The following is a 14,776-nucleotide window of genomic DNA, read 5'->3' on the forward strand; positions in this document are numbered from 1 at the left end:
TACTAGATTACGTTTGGGATGCACAGTGCCAAAGGAAATAATAGTGGCACTATTATTGTTTCATTTCTGGTATGTTGAACTCAGACTGGGTTCTGGCAGCTGTCAGAAATAAAACATAGTTAAGTTTTGATGGGAGCAGAATTTATATTTGATCTTGGCCCGGTGACTTGCTGGTTAACCTTTAGTGAATAACTAAAGTTCTGTGTTCCAGTTTAACAGATGTGCAAAATTCCTTGATACTTGCTACCGCATAGTGGCGAGTGCTAATGTTTGACATGAACAGTCTGTCATGAAAGGCCATATAATGTAAGACTATTATTAATTGAAGAAATATTGCAGAAGTGCACTTTATTGAGCTCATGCCTCTTAGGTTATATAATATCAGGAGGTCATTCTGAGATTTTCTGTGTCTTTGAGTAGGTGTAAAAGCAAATATATAAAGAACAATTGGATGATTAGGGCCTTGTTGGTTTTTTGCCTTTGTTGAGCTATTCTGTTTCTCCTTTCCATGTTTGTAATAATTTTTATTTTTATTTTTCTAAAGGAAACTCATTAAAATTTTTAGTTTCCAAATATTGGGATTCAGTGAAAAAATACAGTGTCTTTTTAGGTTGATGGTGGAAATGATTTGTCTATAATTTTAACTCTGAGAAGGTTAAATATGTAATAGATTTCCAATCACATTGTGTTAACTGGAGCTCCTTTTGTTTCACTAACTGTCACAGAATGTTGACAGCTTTGGGAAAGAGACTTGTTGTTGCTTTGTGTGTGTGAGAAATGGCGAACAGCGTATAGGTAGTCTGTAGAAAAGGAGTCTGAGAAGCGTCCCTCTTCAGGGCCTGACCCTGACCATGAGAGAGCAGAATGTTCCTCCATAAGGAGTGCCCCTTCAGCTGCTATGGCTCTGAAGCCAGTTTTGGGTGAGAAATGTCAATAGTTTTTCTCACCTGTGGCCTCCTCAAAGCATTCAAAACCATCTGAGATTGATCAGCCACACTCTTCATCTCACAAAAAGGTGATTAAAAAGGTCTTCCATTGCCAAATAGAGGTCTGGTCATAAGCATCAGTACTCACTGACACTGTATGAGGCAGTGCTGTGGACTCTGGTAGGACCATTGAAACCAGTGCCTTCTCTTTTACCAGGGAGATCTTTGACCATGGCACCTTCAGATCTTGTACTAGTTCCAGCAGCTGTATGCTTAATTCTGCTGTTGGTGCTGTCGATGATGCAAGCCATTCTTGTGGCAAATGACAGTTTTCCCCCCGGGATGGTTCTTGGAGTATCCAGGACTGGGAGTCACCTTGTTAGCCTCTGCCTGCAGTAAGAGGGAGTGGCGCTCTTGTGGTAGCTGGATGTGAATTCCTGCACACCACCCGCCTTTCAGCTACTCAAGCACTCCTCTGTGGGCTATGCCACCCTTACTTTGTCTTTCAGGTTGACAATAGGTACAACCCAGTCATGAGCTTCTTTGAGTCCTTTCCTTGTGATATCCGGCCCCTGACATTGGTTAGTCACAGAAATTCCAGATCCTTTGCACTGAGAGGTACAGCATACCCCACTTTTGCCTTAAACCACTGCTTCTGCAAACCACACAGCACTTCTGAGCACTTAAAACAAAAATGGATTTATTTAAGAAAGAATAAATATTTAACGAGAAATGAGAGTGGTGAAAACAAATGGTGCAATACAAAATTTTAAAATGTGAACCTGGATCTACACTCACAATTTTGTGTTCAGTGGTGATTGCCATCTTGATGAGGCATTGGTTTTGGTTGCAGGCCTCTGGTATATCAGGGAACTACAAAATACAGTAGAAGACTTGCAATTTGAGGGCAATGAGCTTTTTTCTCAGAAGATAGATGATGCCATGTGCACATTAAAAGATTCTTGGGCAGTTCTTCGCTCACTGGAGGTCTACATCCGAGTGATGAAGAGGAAACACATGCTCAGTACAGCCCTTACTACACTCAGGATGTTTCTAAATCCGAGATCTAACCATCCTAGGTGTCGCCCGTCGGCCTCATCCATAACAGGCCTTTCTCACTGGCTTCAAAACAATCATTTTTACATCACAGTCGAGGACAGCATATAACTGTAAATCATCTCCAATTTTAGACATCCACCCCCTATTTGGAGAATCTATCTTCCTTTTACGTTCCATGGACAGAAATTTTTTCAGGCAGGCGAGTTCTTAGCAGTGTGAAGGAGGGATATATTTTCCAATTAATATTCTTCCCCTTCACCATCCTTTTTCAGGGACTTCTCTCATGAGGCTATATTAGTATACAATGTGTACAGTCTCTCTTGGATCTGAGAGCAGTTGAGGAGGTTCCTTACCAACAGAGAGCAAGGGGGGCTTCTCTTGCCTCTACTTCCTGGTTACCCTAGCATCTGTTATCCCTTCCTTGGAGATGGGAGATTGATATGCTCTCAGTCTGCAGGATGTGTACTTTTAATGTGGCAATCTATCCTGGCCAGAGAAAGAAAGTATTTTCGATTCACGACAGGCAATGTGTACTAATAGTACACAGTACTGCCTTTCAGTCTATCCATTGCCCCAGAGGCGTTCAACAAATATACGGCAATAATAGCAGCTCCTCTATGCCATTCAGAGATTCAAATACTTCCTTATCTGGACAGTTGGCTAATTTGGAAAAGATCAGGTTCCCACGTCCAAAACAGCATCTTGCTCATCGGACATCCTTTTTTTCTCGTCTTGGTCTAAAATTAAATATAGACAAATAGACGTTACAACCAACACAAATAATAAATATCATAGGGACAGATCTAAACTGTACAGCCAGTGTGGTTCATCTTCCAATGGAAAGATTCCAGTCCATAGTGTCTCTGTCCAAAATCCTCCAATCACAACAATACTGATGTCCTTGGGTTTGTGTGCAGCTATTGGGTCACATGACCTCGTCCAAGTATGTGAGTTAACATACCAGACTTCACCACAGGTGTCCTCTTCAGACCTGGATCCACATGGTATATTGCCTAAACAGGCATTTTGTGTACATGTTGATTTGTGTGCCTGCTTGAGTGCTTCAGTCTCTGAATTGGTGGATGGGCCCTCAAAATGTACGCAAGGGTATTCCCTTCCTGCCAGCAGAACCAACTGTGACTCTGGTAATGGATGGCTCCACCAAAGGTTGGGGAGCCCACCTGGGTCAGCTTCAGGCTTAGGCACTTTGGAGCAAAACCTTCTGGGCCTTACATATAAATATACTGGCCTTTTGAATCATTCAGAGAGCTTTTGAGATGTTAGTTTCCACCATCAGAAACTGGGGAGGAGGGGGTTCAGGTGTTTATTGACAACACCACTGTTTTATCTGAACAGGCAGAGAGATCTGAGATCTAATCAATTATGCCAAGAAATGATCCATGTAGGCAACTTGTGCATAAAGAACAATGTCTTGCTAAAGAGAGTGATGAATACTATTGCAGTTTTCTTCAGTAGGAACTTCCTAAACCGTCTTGAGGCATCAGTACACAGACCTTCCACATCTGCTCTTTCAAGTAATAGACATCTTTGCAACCAATCTGAAGAGCAAATGCAGGAAATTCTGCTCCAGATTCTTTGACAGATATCTTCCTTCTCCCTTGGTCAGGTCTTCTGATGTATGCGTTTCCTTCTGTCCCTCTAATTCTGAGGGTGATCAGGAAGCTAAAGAGACAAAACAACGTTAATCCTCATAGAACCAGCCTGGACAAGGCAGTACTGACCTTGTGTATCATAACCAAGCCGATATACTGCACCTTACCCTATAGTCTCTTTACCTCACAGTGTGGATGATCTCTGGTTGAGCAGTGAGGGAAGAGTACTCACAGAATGTCCAAGCCATTTTGGTGTGCAGCAGGAAGGACACAAACAGAGCCAATTATGCAGCAAAATGGAAATGGTTCTTAGCATGGGCTGAGTCTCACAAGTTGTCACCGCGAAATATGGAAACTAGGCATATAATAGAGACTTCACTTCATTTGAAATTGTCTGGCCTCTCCATCGGTTCAGTGAGGGTGCATTTAGTCTCCATTTCTGCAATACGTCTACCAGTAGATAGATTTTTCTGTCTTTTTTTGCATCTCTTGGTATCTAGGTTTTTTTTCTTTTTTTTTAAAGAGCATTGTTCATATGTACCTTCATGTGTCTGATCCAGTACCCTCACGGGACCTGCATTTGGTTCTGTAGAGTTTAATGGGTTCCCCATTGAACCTTTAGCAACATCTTACTTATCTTTGCTATCAAATGAAAACTGCATTTCTGGTAGCAGTTAGTTACTTCTGCACGACGGGTGTTGGAGCTCCAGGCATCGCTAGCTGTGAACCCCCTGTTTCATGCCATTTCACAAAGACCAGGTTTCTCTTAGGTGATATCCTATGTCTATGCCTAAGATTGTATCTGCATTTCACCTCACTCAGTTCATTCATCTTCCAATGTTTTTTCAGAAACCCCATTCCAGCAAACCCAAGAGAAGCGTCTTTCTTTGTACGTTTGGAGGGCTCTCTATCCTTCTATCTGGACAACACAAAATGTTCTCAGATCATCTGCTAGACTTTTTTAGGCTTTGGTGAAAGAAGTAAAGGGCAACCGGTTACAACCAGTGTATATCTCACTGGATATCTTACTGTAACCAACTCTGTTATAATCTAGCAAAGGTTTCTCCTCTGAGAGTAATAGCACATTCCGTTTGGTCAGCTATCTTGAGTAACATAGTGGTGATGGACATTTGTGTGGTCCTTGGTATTGACCTTTTCTAGACAATATGCTGTCACTGAATCTTCCCAGGACAATGCCAACTTCAGAAGTCAGCCCTGCTGTTTCCCTTCAAGTAATCTGAAGTCCCATCACCTGCAAGGAAACTACTGGTGAGTGAAATATATGTGTGCACAGACACTTGAAGGAGAAAAAAGTTATCTGTCTGTGCAGTAACTGTTGTTCTGTGAGATGTGTTGTGCAATCCTCCTCCTTCCCCTGCAACTTCAGGTATTAGTAAGCCGTCCGAAGGAATGGAGAATGAGGTGGTGGCCACAACTCTTTTATACCCTCAACTCTGTGTGCACGAGAATGACAGGGGAACATGCATTGCCTAGTGATACTTCTGGAAAAAGTCCTTTCCTCACACACTCAGTAGATTATAAGCTTTGTAATGATACCTTACAAGAAACCTTTTGCATAAAGAATATTCCAGTTATGTTATATTTACACTCATAAGCATATTTCCATAAAACATATGGACTGCAATGTCACAGTAGGTAATAATTTATTTTCTTCAGCACCATGGTGTGACATACTAGAGGCTCTATGATATTGGAAAAAAGCTGGGGGGAGTAGAAGAGAAGAAAAAAGCTGAAGGTTTTGATGCTTGATGCATTTAGCACCCAGCCATAAAAGGTTTTGTTTTTTGGCATTTGGGAGGTAGTCCTAAGGAGACTTTACACTTGTTAGTGGGTGTTAGAATTCTTCATTCCCAATAACAGCAACCAAGGTCAGTGACTAGCTGACCTATAGCACTTCACATTTATATCCAAAGCTATGTCCAACAATGATGGGGTTAGCCATTGATGCTTCTGCTGAAGTATCAGCAGCGGAATAGTTGATTTTTGGTATTTAAATTGTACTTGTCAGAGATAAAACTACACTGCAGCATAGTTCAGGATAGCAGCAGTTCACATTTTTCTGAAGTATTTCATGCTGTTAATCTGATGTATAGCTGAATCTACCTTTAGTGCACATTTTGAAAGTTATTTCAACAACCATTATGGTTACAGATGATTTTTTACATGAAAACTTGATTACTAGAGTGCAGTTATTAGCAACTTCACAGGAAAGGATAATTATAGTAACGTGATTATTTGGACACAAAATTATTTTTTTCAGTTTGGCTCTTCTAATGTGTTTTTATGTACATCAAACCCTCACAACAAAAAGAAAATTAGGGAACTAAACATACAGTATGTTAACTGAAACGTGGTGAGGAAGTGAAAATCAGTGTGTTAGTCTATATTACTCAGTTTTTCCTATCTGGAAGAGATTTCAGGGAACAGAAAGTAGTAATAGCTTCATTTTGAAAAAAGTTAGCATGTAATGGGTAAAATATTTGCAGAACTACAGATGAAGCAAGTAAACTGGGTCAGAGTCTGATGTAGCATAGGACCTAATCCAAAACCCACTGACATAATACAGAGAAACTCCTGATAACTGCCGTGGGCTTTGGATTGGGCCCCATGTGAGGAGATTGCAACAGAAAGTTAACCCTCTTTCCCTTCCCCCCCCCCCAAAAGTTTGCAAAATAGTAGTGATAAGAGATATTTTGGAGGTATATTAAGCAATAAGTATGTTCACGTGGTATAAAAGTACTTCCTTTAAACATGTGAAAGAGGGAACTACAGAAAAAAAAGAGCAGTTCTTGCCTGATTTCAGTGTGTGGTTATGGTCGGAAAAGTGACCGTTAAAAGGGTGTTTTTACTCACCTGATTTGATCCATGTGCGTTCAGTCATACTTTTTGTTTGCTTTAACAACAAATTCGATGTTTTAGAACTACAGAATCGATAAAACTCAGTGTGAGCAGGATTCTTCTATGACTTAGATCAAAACATAGAATTTGCTAGTGTTGTTTCGTTTGTAGCATCTTTATTACTGATGGTGATACATAGGCCAGAGAACAACAACAACACCGCTTGACTTTCCGTTTACAGGTACATTTTGTTAGGCTGGCTGTTCAAAATCTTTTTTTCCTTTCTTAAAATTGTGGATTTCTATTTTAAATAGATTGGGACTTCTAGACATTCTTGAAATAGTGATTTTATAAATGTCTACTTTTTAGTTGTGGTGGAATTAATATCTTTTCCTTACAGCTGTGATAGAACTTTTAGCATACTTTAGTATTTAAGGAGCTGAACTTTAATAAATGGAATTTATTAGCTGCCAAAAATTACATTATTTCCTAGACTTGAACACTTTTTAAAAGATCTTTTCTTTTTGGCTCCGGAGTAGTTTTAACTTTTCCCCCTTAGATTTATCTTTTGCTTAACTTTCACAACGGCTTAATGTGGGGGAGAAGGGACTGCAGTGTGGCTACTACTGCTCTTGCTCTTCAGGCAAAAGTGCTTGTTGTGAATTCATACAATTTGTTGGATTGCAGCAGAACCTGTTTGAAAGCTCTTCACTAGCCTGATAAAGGGCCTTTATGGTTTGAAAGCTTGTTGATGCAATAAAAGGTAATGTGTGATTAAAAACTTATCTGCTGGGCTTCAACAGCACTTGCATTTAGTCCTGTAATGTAATTAATAGCATGCCCATGTCTTCAAGACTTGAGACCAGAGGAATTTATTTGAGTTTTGTTTTGTTTTTTGTTTTGTTTGGAAAGGCATCTGGAAATTCCAAAAAACATAGAACAGTAGGTATGTTCACCTGGTACTTACTTGAAAATGTTAACTAAGTAGTCCAGATCAGTTTGGTGTTACAAATTTTAACTTGTGTATGCAGAGGAAAGTTGTTTCGGAGTTTTGGCTGCCTTCTTCAAACAAGAGCATGCATGTAGTAGTGTGCTCACAAAAGAGCAATCAGAATGAAGAATTGTGGAAAGTCATCAGCTACAGTCAATCACGTACCTTTACTTGTGAACTAGACTTCTTCAAACATATCAAAGGCATTTGCTCTTATGGAACATAAAGGTCATTTAGGAATTCTCTGGTTATAGTATGCTTTTTATTTTTAATTGAGTTTGTTCCTCTGACTGTTGTAATTGTGCCTAGTAATGATAGGTGCAAATATAATTGTGAATAAATAAAAAGCAAATTAAGAGAAACTCTGATCTATCAGAGCTCAAAAAATCTTTTAATTTTGTAAAATGGACATATACATCATGAAACTTCTTTATGGTTAAATTTAAATAGCTCCACAGTCTTTCTCAGGCCTAGGACATCTATCCCAAATCTTCAATAGTGAGTTATCTTCAGGGTGGATAATTTTTTTTTTTATTTAAAAAATCAGATTATTTTACTTTAAATCACTTTTTAAATTTAAATTAAAAACCTATTTGAAATTGACAACTTATGGTAAAGCCTAATTGTATTGTAATCTATTATAATAATTTAAATTAAATACAAAAAAATAATATTAAGCCATACTTGTTTGCTGCCAATTTTTGAAGAACATCAAATCACTGAAGTGTTGGAAGTGTCTGGCTAAATAGCTGGAACCAGCATTTGGTGAAGTGCTAAATTAGCTTTAAACAGCAGTGTACTCTTCTGCAGGTGCAGAGGAGTAGTTTATTCACTTAATTTAACCCAATGACTAGTTCGTTCAAAGTTAAGAAACCAATTGAGAGTTGAAAATGCAGAAAAGGTTTTTTTCCTCTTGCCATCTATGAATAAAAACTAAGTGTGAGAGGATGAGATCTACTAGTTCTAATTATGCAGCGACCAGAAATAATCAGTTAAATGTACTAACTACAGATACTTCCTTTGTTTGTTAAATCAGTTAGCTTTAAATGCAAAACATGTTTTGATAAAACTTTTTTCTTATGCATCAAGCACATTTAAGGTAGGTTTATTTAATAAAAATATTAAATAGTGCTTTATGCATTTTTAATTGAATTGCTAGATAAATAGTTTGACACAAATTGCAAGTAAAAATTAATCACGTAGTAAATAAGAAATGCATCATTCACCATTTTCTAACATTAAAAAAAGTGAAATTTAACAATCTATATAAATGTGAGTTTAAGCTAGATAATGGCTTAAATAAATGTGTATAGACTCTCTCTCTCACTGGTTAGCAAAAGAAGGACCAAATTTAGTGAAAAGGCTATATTTAGTTGCAACTCATGTTTTTATGGTTACCAGCTGATGAGTCAACTTTTCTTTAGGAAAATAACTAAAGTACAAATGCAATGCAATCAAAATTGATGATTTAAATCAAAGTTTCTTTCCTATTGATTTAAATCATGATTAAAGTAAGTGATTTAAATTGCTTTGATTTAAATCAATCCACCCTGCTTATTTTCCTCTCCTAGGATGCTCCTGGATATCAGGATGGCAGTCGTCCTTACAACAGAGCATACCTGAAGTCTCTGCCTTTGTCTCACTACTTCTCTGGCATCGTGATAACCTTGGCTTCACCCACACAGCTCTCCACTCTTCAAAATGACAGGCAGGCAGAGAGAAACAGAAGAAGAGCAAAAAAAAGCTTATTAGATACCACATTCTTCTAGCCTTCCTCTGCTTATAGCTATCTCCACTCATACTGGAGTACTCAGTTACTTCCCCTTTACCCCCATTCTCCCCCTCTCACTGCCTCAGAAGTTGCTGAATAGAGTTGAAGTCTGCACTGGAGGTCAAGGGGAGGGGGAAGGCGGGAGATGACTAGACAGGCTGGAGGATAGGGGTCTGGAGGGCTGTGCTGGAGGTAGGGTCTTCAAAGCCAGAGTTGTGGTGGAGCTACAGGACCTCTGTGTACATATGGCTCTGGTCTCCTAATCAGGATTGTTGCAGAGATTATCTTTCTGTGAGCCCCTCTCTTTAGGTTTTATGGTGGGAGAGGATTATATGGCTTCATATTATCATACACTTTTTTTTAAAAAAAGTTGTTAAATGCAGATTAGTCACCTACTCAGAAAAGTGTTTCCTCAAATGTTCTCTTAATTTATTTAATTTAGCATGCTGGTGCAGTTATGCAGCCTGGTGTGTTGGGGTTGGAGCCAAGGCTCTGTCCAGATCACACAACATTCCACCCACCTACGGGAGGTGATGCTTCTTTACAGTCTTGTGTATCCATCTAGGGGAGGGTGGGAGGAAATGGAAAATTATAGTACAGTCATAGGAACCACAAGAGGGAAAATAGTAGGGGAAATCTGTTCACCATCTTAGATGTCTGTACACAAATACAGGGAATATAGAGAATAAAGGACTGGAAATATTAGTACGTAAACTAAATTATGACTTGATGGAATAAATCTCATGACTGGAATATTGGTGTAGTGGGGTGTATTGTTCAGGAAAGACAGGCAGGGGGTGAAAAAAGGTGTTACATTAAACATCAAGAATATGTGCATTTGTTCTGAGGTCTAGAAGGTGATAAGAGACCAACCAGTTGAAAGTGTCTGGGTAAATGTAAATGTGGGGGGAGGGGAAGGGGAAAGAGAAACCGGGGTGATGTCATAGTAGACATCTGTTGTGGATCACCAAATCAAGAGAACACAAATATCCAAAACACAAGATCTGGTAATAAAGGGGGATTTTAACTACCCAGACATGTATTAGTAAAGTAGTACAGCAAACATACAAAATATCCAGTGACTTTCTAGAGTGTACTGGGGACAACTTCTTGTTTCAGAAGGTGGAGAAAGTAACCAGAGGGACAGCTATTTTAGACTTGATTCTGACTAACAGGGAGGAATTGGTAGTGAATCTGAAACCCAATGATAATTAGGGTGAAAGTGATCATGAAATGATAGATTTCATGATTCTAAGGAAAGGAAGGAGTGAAAGCTGCAGAATAAGGAAAATGGAATAAAAAAAACACACTTCAACAAACTCTGAGAACTGTTAGGTAAGGTCCCCATGGGAAGAAAATCTAAGGGGAAAAAAGAGTTTGGAGAGCTGGCATTTTCTCGTGATAATATTAAAGGCACAGCAGCAACCCATCCCCATACAAAGGAAAGACAGGCAGAATAGTAAGAGACCTATATGACTCCATAAAGAACTCTTTAATGATCTGAAAATCAAAATGGAATTGTACAAGAAGTAGAAATGTGGGCTAATTGCTAAGGATGAATGTAAAAGAATAGCACAAGCATACAGGGACAAAATCAGAAAGGCTAAGGTGCAAAATGAGTTACACTTAGCCAGGGACATAAAGGGCAACAAGAAGAGTATATTGCAGTAAGAGAAAGACACAGGAAAGTGTACGTCCTCTACTTAGCATGGAGAAGAAGAGCTGATAATGGATGACACCAAAAAAGCTGAGGTGTTTAATGTGTATTTTGCTTCAGTCTTCACTAAAAAGGTTAATGGTGACCAGATGCTTAACACAATTAATATTAACAACGGGGGTGAAGGAACACAAGTTGGAATAGGGAAAGAACAGGTTAAAGAATATTCAGATAAGTTAGATGTATTCAGGTCAGCATGGCCTGATGAAATTAATCTTAGGGTATTTAAGGAACTAGCTGAAGCTACCTCAGAACCATTTGTGATTATCTTTGAGAGCTCATGGAGGAGGGGTGAGGTCCCAGAGAACTGGAAAAGACAAACATGATTCCTACACTGAAAAAGGAGAACAGTCAGCCTAATTTCGATATCTGAACAATACATGAACAAATTATTAAGAGTTAGCAAGCACCAAGAGGATATTAGAGTTTTAAGTAATAGCCAACATAAATTTGTCAAGAACAAATGATGTCAAACCAATCTAATTTCCTTTGACAGTTACTGACCCAGTGGATTTGTGGAAACAGTAAGATGCAGTGTGTCATGATTTTAGTAAGGCTTTTGACATGGTCCCACATGACATTTTCATAAACAAACTAGGGAAATGTGGTCTAGATGAAATTACTGTAAGGTGGGTAGGCAACTTGTTAAAAAGACACACTCAAAGAGTAGTTATCAATGGTTTGCTGTCAAATTGAGGATTTGTCTAGTGGGGTCCCGTGGGGTCTGTCCTGGTTCCTGTATTTGATCAATGACTTGGATAATGGCATGAAACATATGCTTATAAAATCTGCAAATGGTACCAAACTGGGAGGGGTCATTTGCACTTTGGAGGAGTAGATTAGAATTCAAAAGGGCATTTGTTGATAAATTGGAGAATTGGTCTGAATTCAACAAGATGAAAATCAATAGAGAATGGCAAAACACTGCACTTCGGAAGGAAAAATCAAACACACAACTACAAAATTGGAAATAACTGGCTAGTCAGTAGTACTCCTGAACCTCCAGATCCTTATAGTGGATCACAAATTGAATGTGAGCCCACCCCAGGGCTGAAGCCCAAAGCCTGAGCCTCACTGCCTCTGGGAAGGTGGGAACTCATTGGCTGCCTGCTGCTCCCGCATTGTTCCCCAGGTGTCTCCAGAGGAGGGCAGGACCCAACTCTGCTGGTGGCCCCAGCAACCAACACCAAGGCTGTGCATCCAGGAGCAACAGGGAGAGGAAAGGGCTGCTACTTTGCCCCCTTCCCGCCAATCACAACCCAGGAGGCTGTGTCTGCAGGGCCTTGTGGCCTCATGCAGCCATGGTGGCCGCATTTGAGAAATGCTGTACTAGACTGTGTGACATTTATATTCTTGTACAGTATGTGAAAAGAACGGAAATGTGCTGGTTAATCTGTGGCATTTTTTCATTGAGAATTTATGGAGCACATAAAATGACAAATAATTTAGATTTTAATTTGTTTAATTACATTCTGTCAAGATTTACTCAGCTTTTTTTATTTTGGCTTTGGTTTTTAAGGTCACTTTTGGATCATCGCACAAAGTCTTCAGAGAAAACAGTAGCGATTACAAGGAAACTATGCTTAACAAAAATAAATTCATTGTCAAGTGACACTGAAACAGGAGCACATCTCTGAAGTAAGTATCACTGTGAAGTCTTTCTTTAATTTTGTTTGTTAGATTTTTTTAAAAAATCTTGTCTATGGCAGTTTAGTGTGTCATTAGTGTATTAGTGTGGAGCGATGTTCTACAAAATACTATAGAGGTCAAATGATCTACATGTCAGAGTGCAAAAGCACCAGTGAAATCTTTTTATAAGATCATTGGAGAGGACATTGCTATCTCATTGGTAATTGCTGTCCTGTGAACTGAGATAGCTGCTGCTTCTGTCTAAGCTCCCAGGCATTCTTTGTGTGTATGGTTATGAACAGGTAGTGGTCTAGAGAAGACATGATAGCTATATGCCTAAAACCTGTTGGTCATTTTAATAACTCTGCCTGCATCTGATATTGAATTTGAAGCTGTAATACTTACATCATAAACGACAGTTTTCCCTAATTATACATATGTTCCACTTCTTGGCAACATGGGAAATAAAATAGTATTAAAGAAAATTGGATAGTAAAGTATGAATTGTAAATCCTGGGTGGTTTGCTTATAGAACTGGCAACATACCAGCCTCTGCAGGCTCATTTAGAGATTCATTTTTTTACTTTTTGTTTTTCAAGCCTGACCTGAGGTTCAGAAATATAATAGAATCCAAACTCATCCTGATATCTAGCTGTTTCTGGATTGTATATGGATATTTCAGAGCCATAGTCACCAGCATAGTCTAAGATAAAGTGACCCAATTTGTATTTATAGCTGTCATTTGTAACCACCCTGTTTGGTATTTCATTAAGTATTGTTCCATTTGAGAGACACTTTGGATTGCTGACACCTATGTATGGACCATTAATGCTTTCCATGCTTTGGTAACGATATTTCTTCTTCAAGTGCTTGCTCATATCAATTCCAGTCAGAGACAAGTTTGACCGCTTGGGCATCATTCTCAATGTCAACAAGTATAGAGTTTATTGGGGCTGTCCTGGATGTGAACCAAGTGAGAGCATTCCTCCCAGAGGCCCGACGTCTAACCCTTGCACACATAATGGCCGGTCTCTGCAGTTTTCCCACTACCACAGCGAGGCAGTGTCTCAAGCTGCTGGGTCACATGGCAGCCTGCACTTACATGGTGCAGCATGCCAGGTTGAGGCTCAGGCCCCTACAGGTGTTGCTGGTGTCCGTATATCGCCCGGGCCGCGACAATCTGGACATGGTGCTCACCGTCCAGAGGCATACCCTCGATTCCCTGTGTTGGTAGCTGGATCCCCACATGGTGGGCGCCGGAGTCCCATTCCACCCTCCCCAGCCCACTCTGACCCTGGTAATGGATGCGTCTGTGCTGGGCTGGGGGGCGCATCTCGTAAGCCTGATGACTCAGGGTCTATGGCAGGTAGAGGAACTGGCCCTGCATATCAATATCAAAGAACTCAGGGCTATCTGCCTCGCGTGCCAAGCGTTCCTGTCCCACTTGCAGGGCCATTGTGTAGCAGTGTTGACGGACAACACCACGGCCATGTTTTATTTAAACAAACAAGGTGGAGCCCGGTTGTCTCCTCTCTGTCAGGAAGCCCTTCTACCTGCTGGGTGTTCAGAAATGGCAGACCGCTTGAGCAGACGCTTCCTTATACGCAAATGGTCAATTCGTCCAGATATTATCCACTCCATTTTCCGCAGCTGGGGGTTTCTCTGAATCGATCTGTTCCCCATGCGGACCAACAGGAAGTGCCCAACCTTCTGCTCCTTCCGGTGTCACAGTCCGGGGTCGATCGCAGACGCCTTCCCGATTCCGTGGTCCGGTCAGTTACTATACGCCTTCCTGCCATTTCCTCTGGTCCACAAGGTGCTTCTCAAGGTCCTCAGGGACAAGGCGGATGTCATACTGGTGGCCCCAGCTTGGCCTCACCAGGGCTGGTACCCCACTCTCTTGGTTCTGTCGATCCGGGCCCTGCTGCGTCTACCTCTCGCCCCCAACCTCATCTCTCAGAATCACTGTCGTCTCCTTCACCCGGACCTTCAGTCTCTCCATCTCATGGTCTGGAGGATCCGTGGTTGAACCAGGCTGAGCTTGCCTGTTCGGACTTGGTGAGACAGGTGCTCCTGGAAAGCCGCAAACCTTCTACCAGTATTATGTACGAAGCAAAGTGGAAAAGGTTTTCCATTTGGTGTGCTCAACGGCAGGTGTTCCCACTCCAGGCTTCAATCCCGTGCATCCTGGACTATCTAGTGCACTTGAAA

General features: G+C 40.4%; 1 protein-coding gene across 7 annotated transcripts in view; it reads left to right on the forward strand.

Annotated features, from left to right (window-relative positions):
• PIK3CB (phosphatidylinositol-4,5-bisphosphate 3-kinase catalytic subunit beta) overlaps positions 1-14,776 on the forward strand; it is a 191,717-nt gene that overhangs the window by 47,764 nt on the left and 129,177 nt on the right. For 6 of the 7 annotated variants that reach the window (XM_048863851.2, XM_048863850.2, XM_048863847.2 and 3 more), the window contains one exon: positions 12,456-12,574. The exons of the other annotated variant lie outside the window; for it this stretch is intronic. The gene's annotated coding sequence lies outside the window, so the exon portion shown is untranslated. The remainder of the gene's footprint in view (positions 1-12,455; positions 12,575-14,776) is intronic. 7 annotated transcript variants of the gene reach the window in all.

The sequence above is a fragment of the Caretta caretta genome, chromosome 9, assembly GCF_965140235.1.
Source record: "Caretta caretta isolate rCarCar2 chromosome 9, rCarCar1.hap1, whole genome shotgun sequence".
In the NCBI taxonomy this organism is placed as follows: Eukaryota; Metazoa; Chordata; order Testudines; family Cheloniidae; genus Caretta; species Caretta caretta.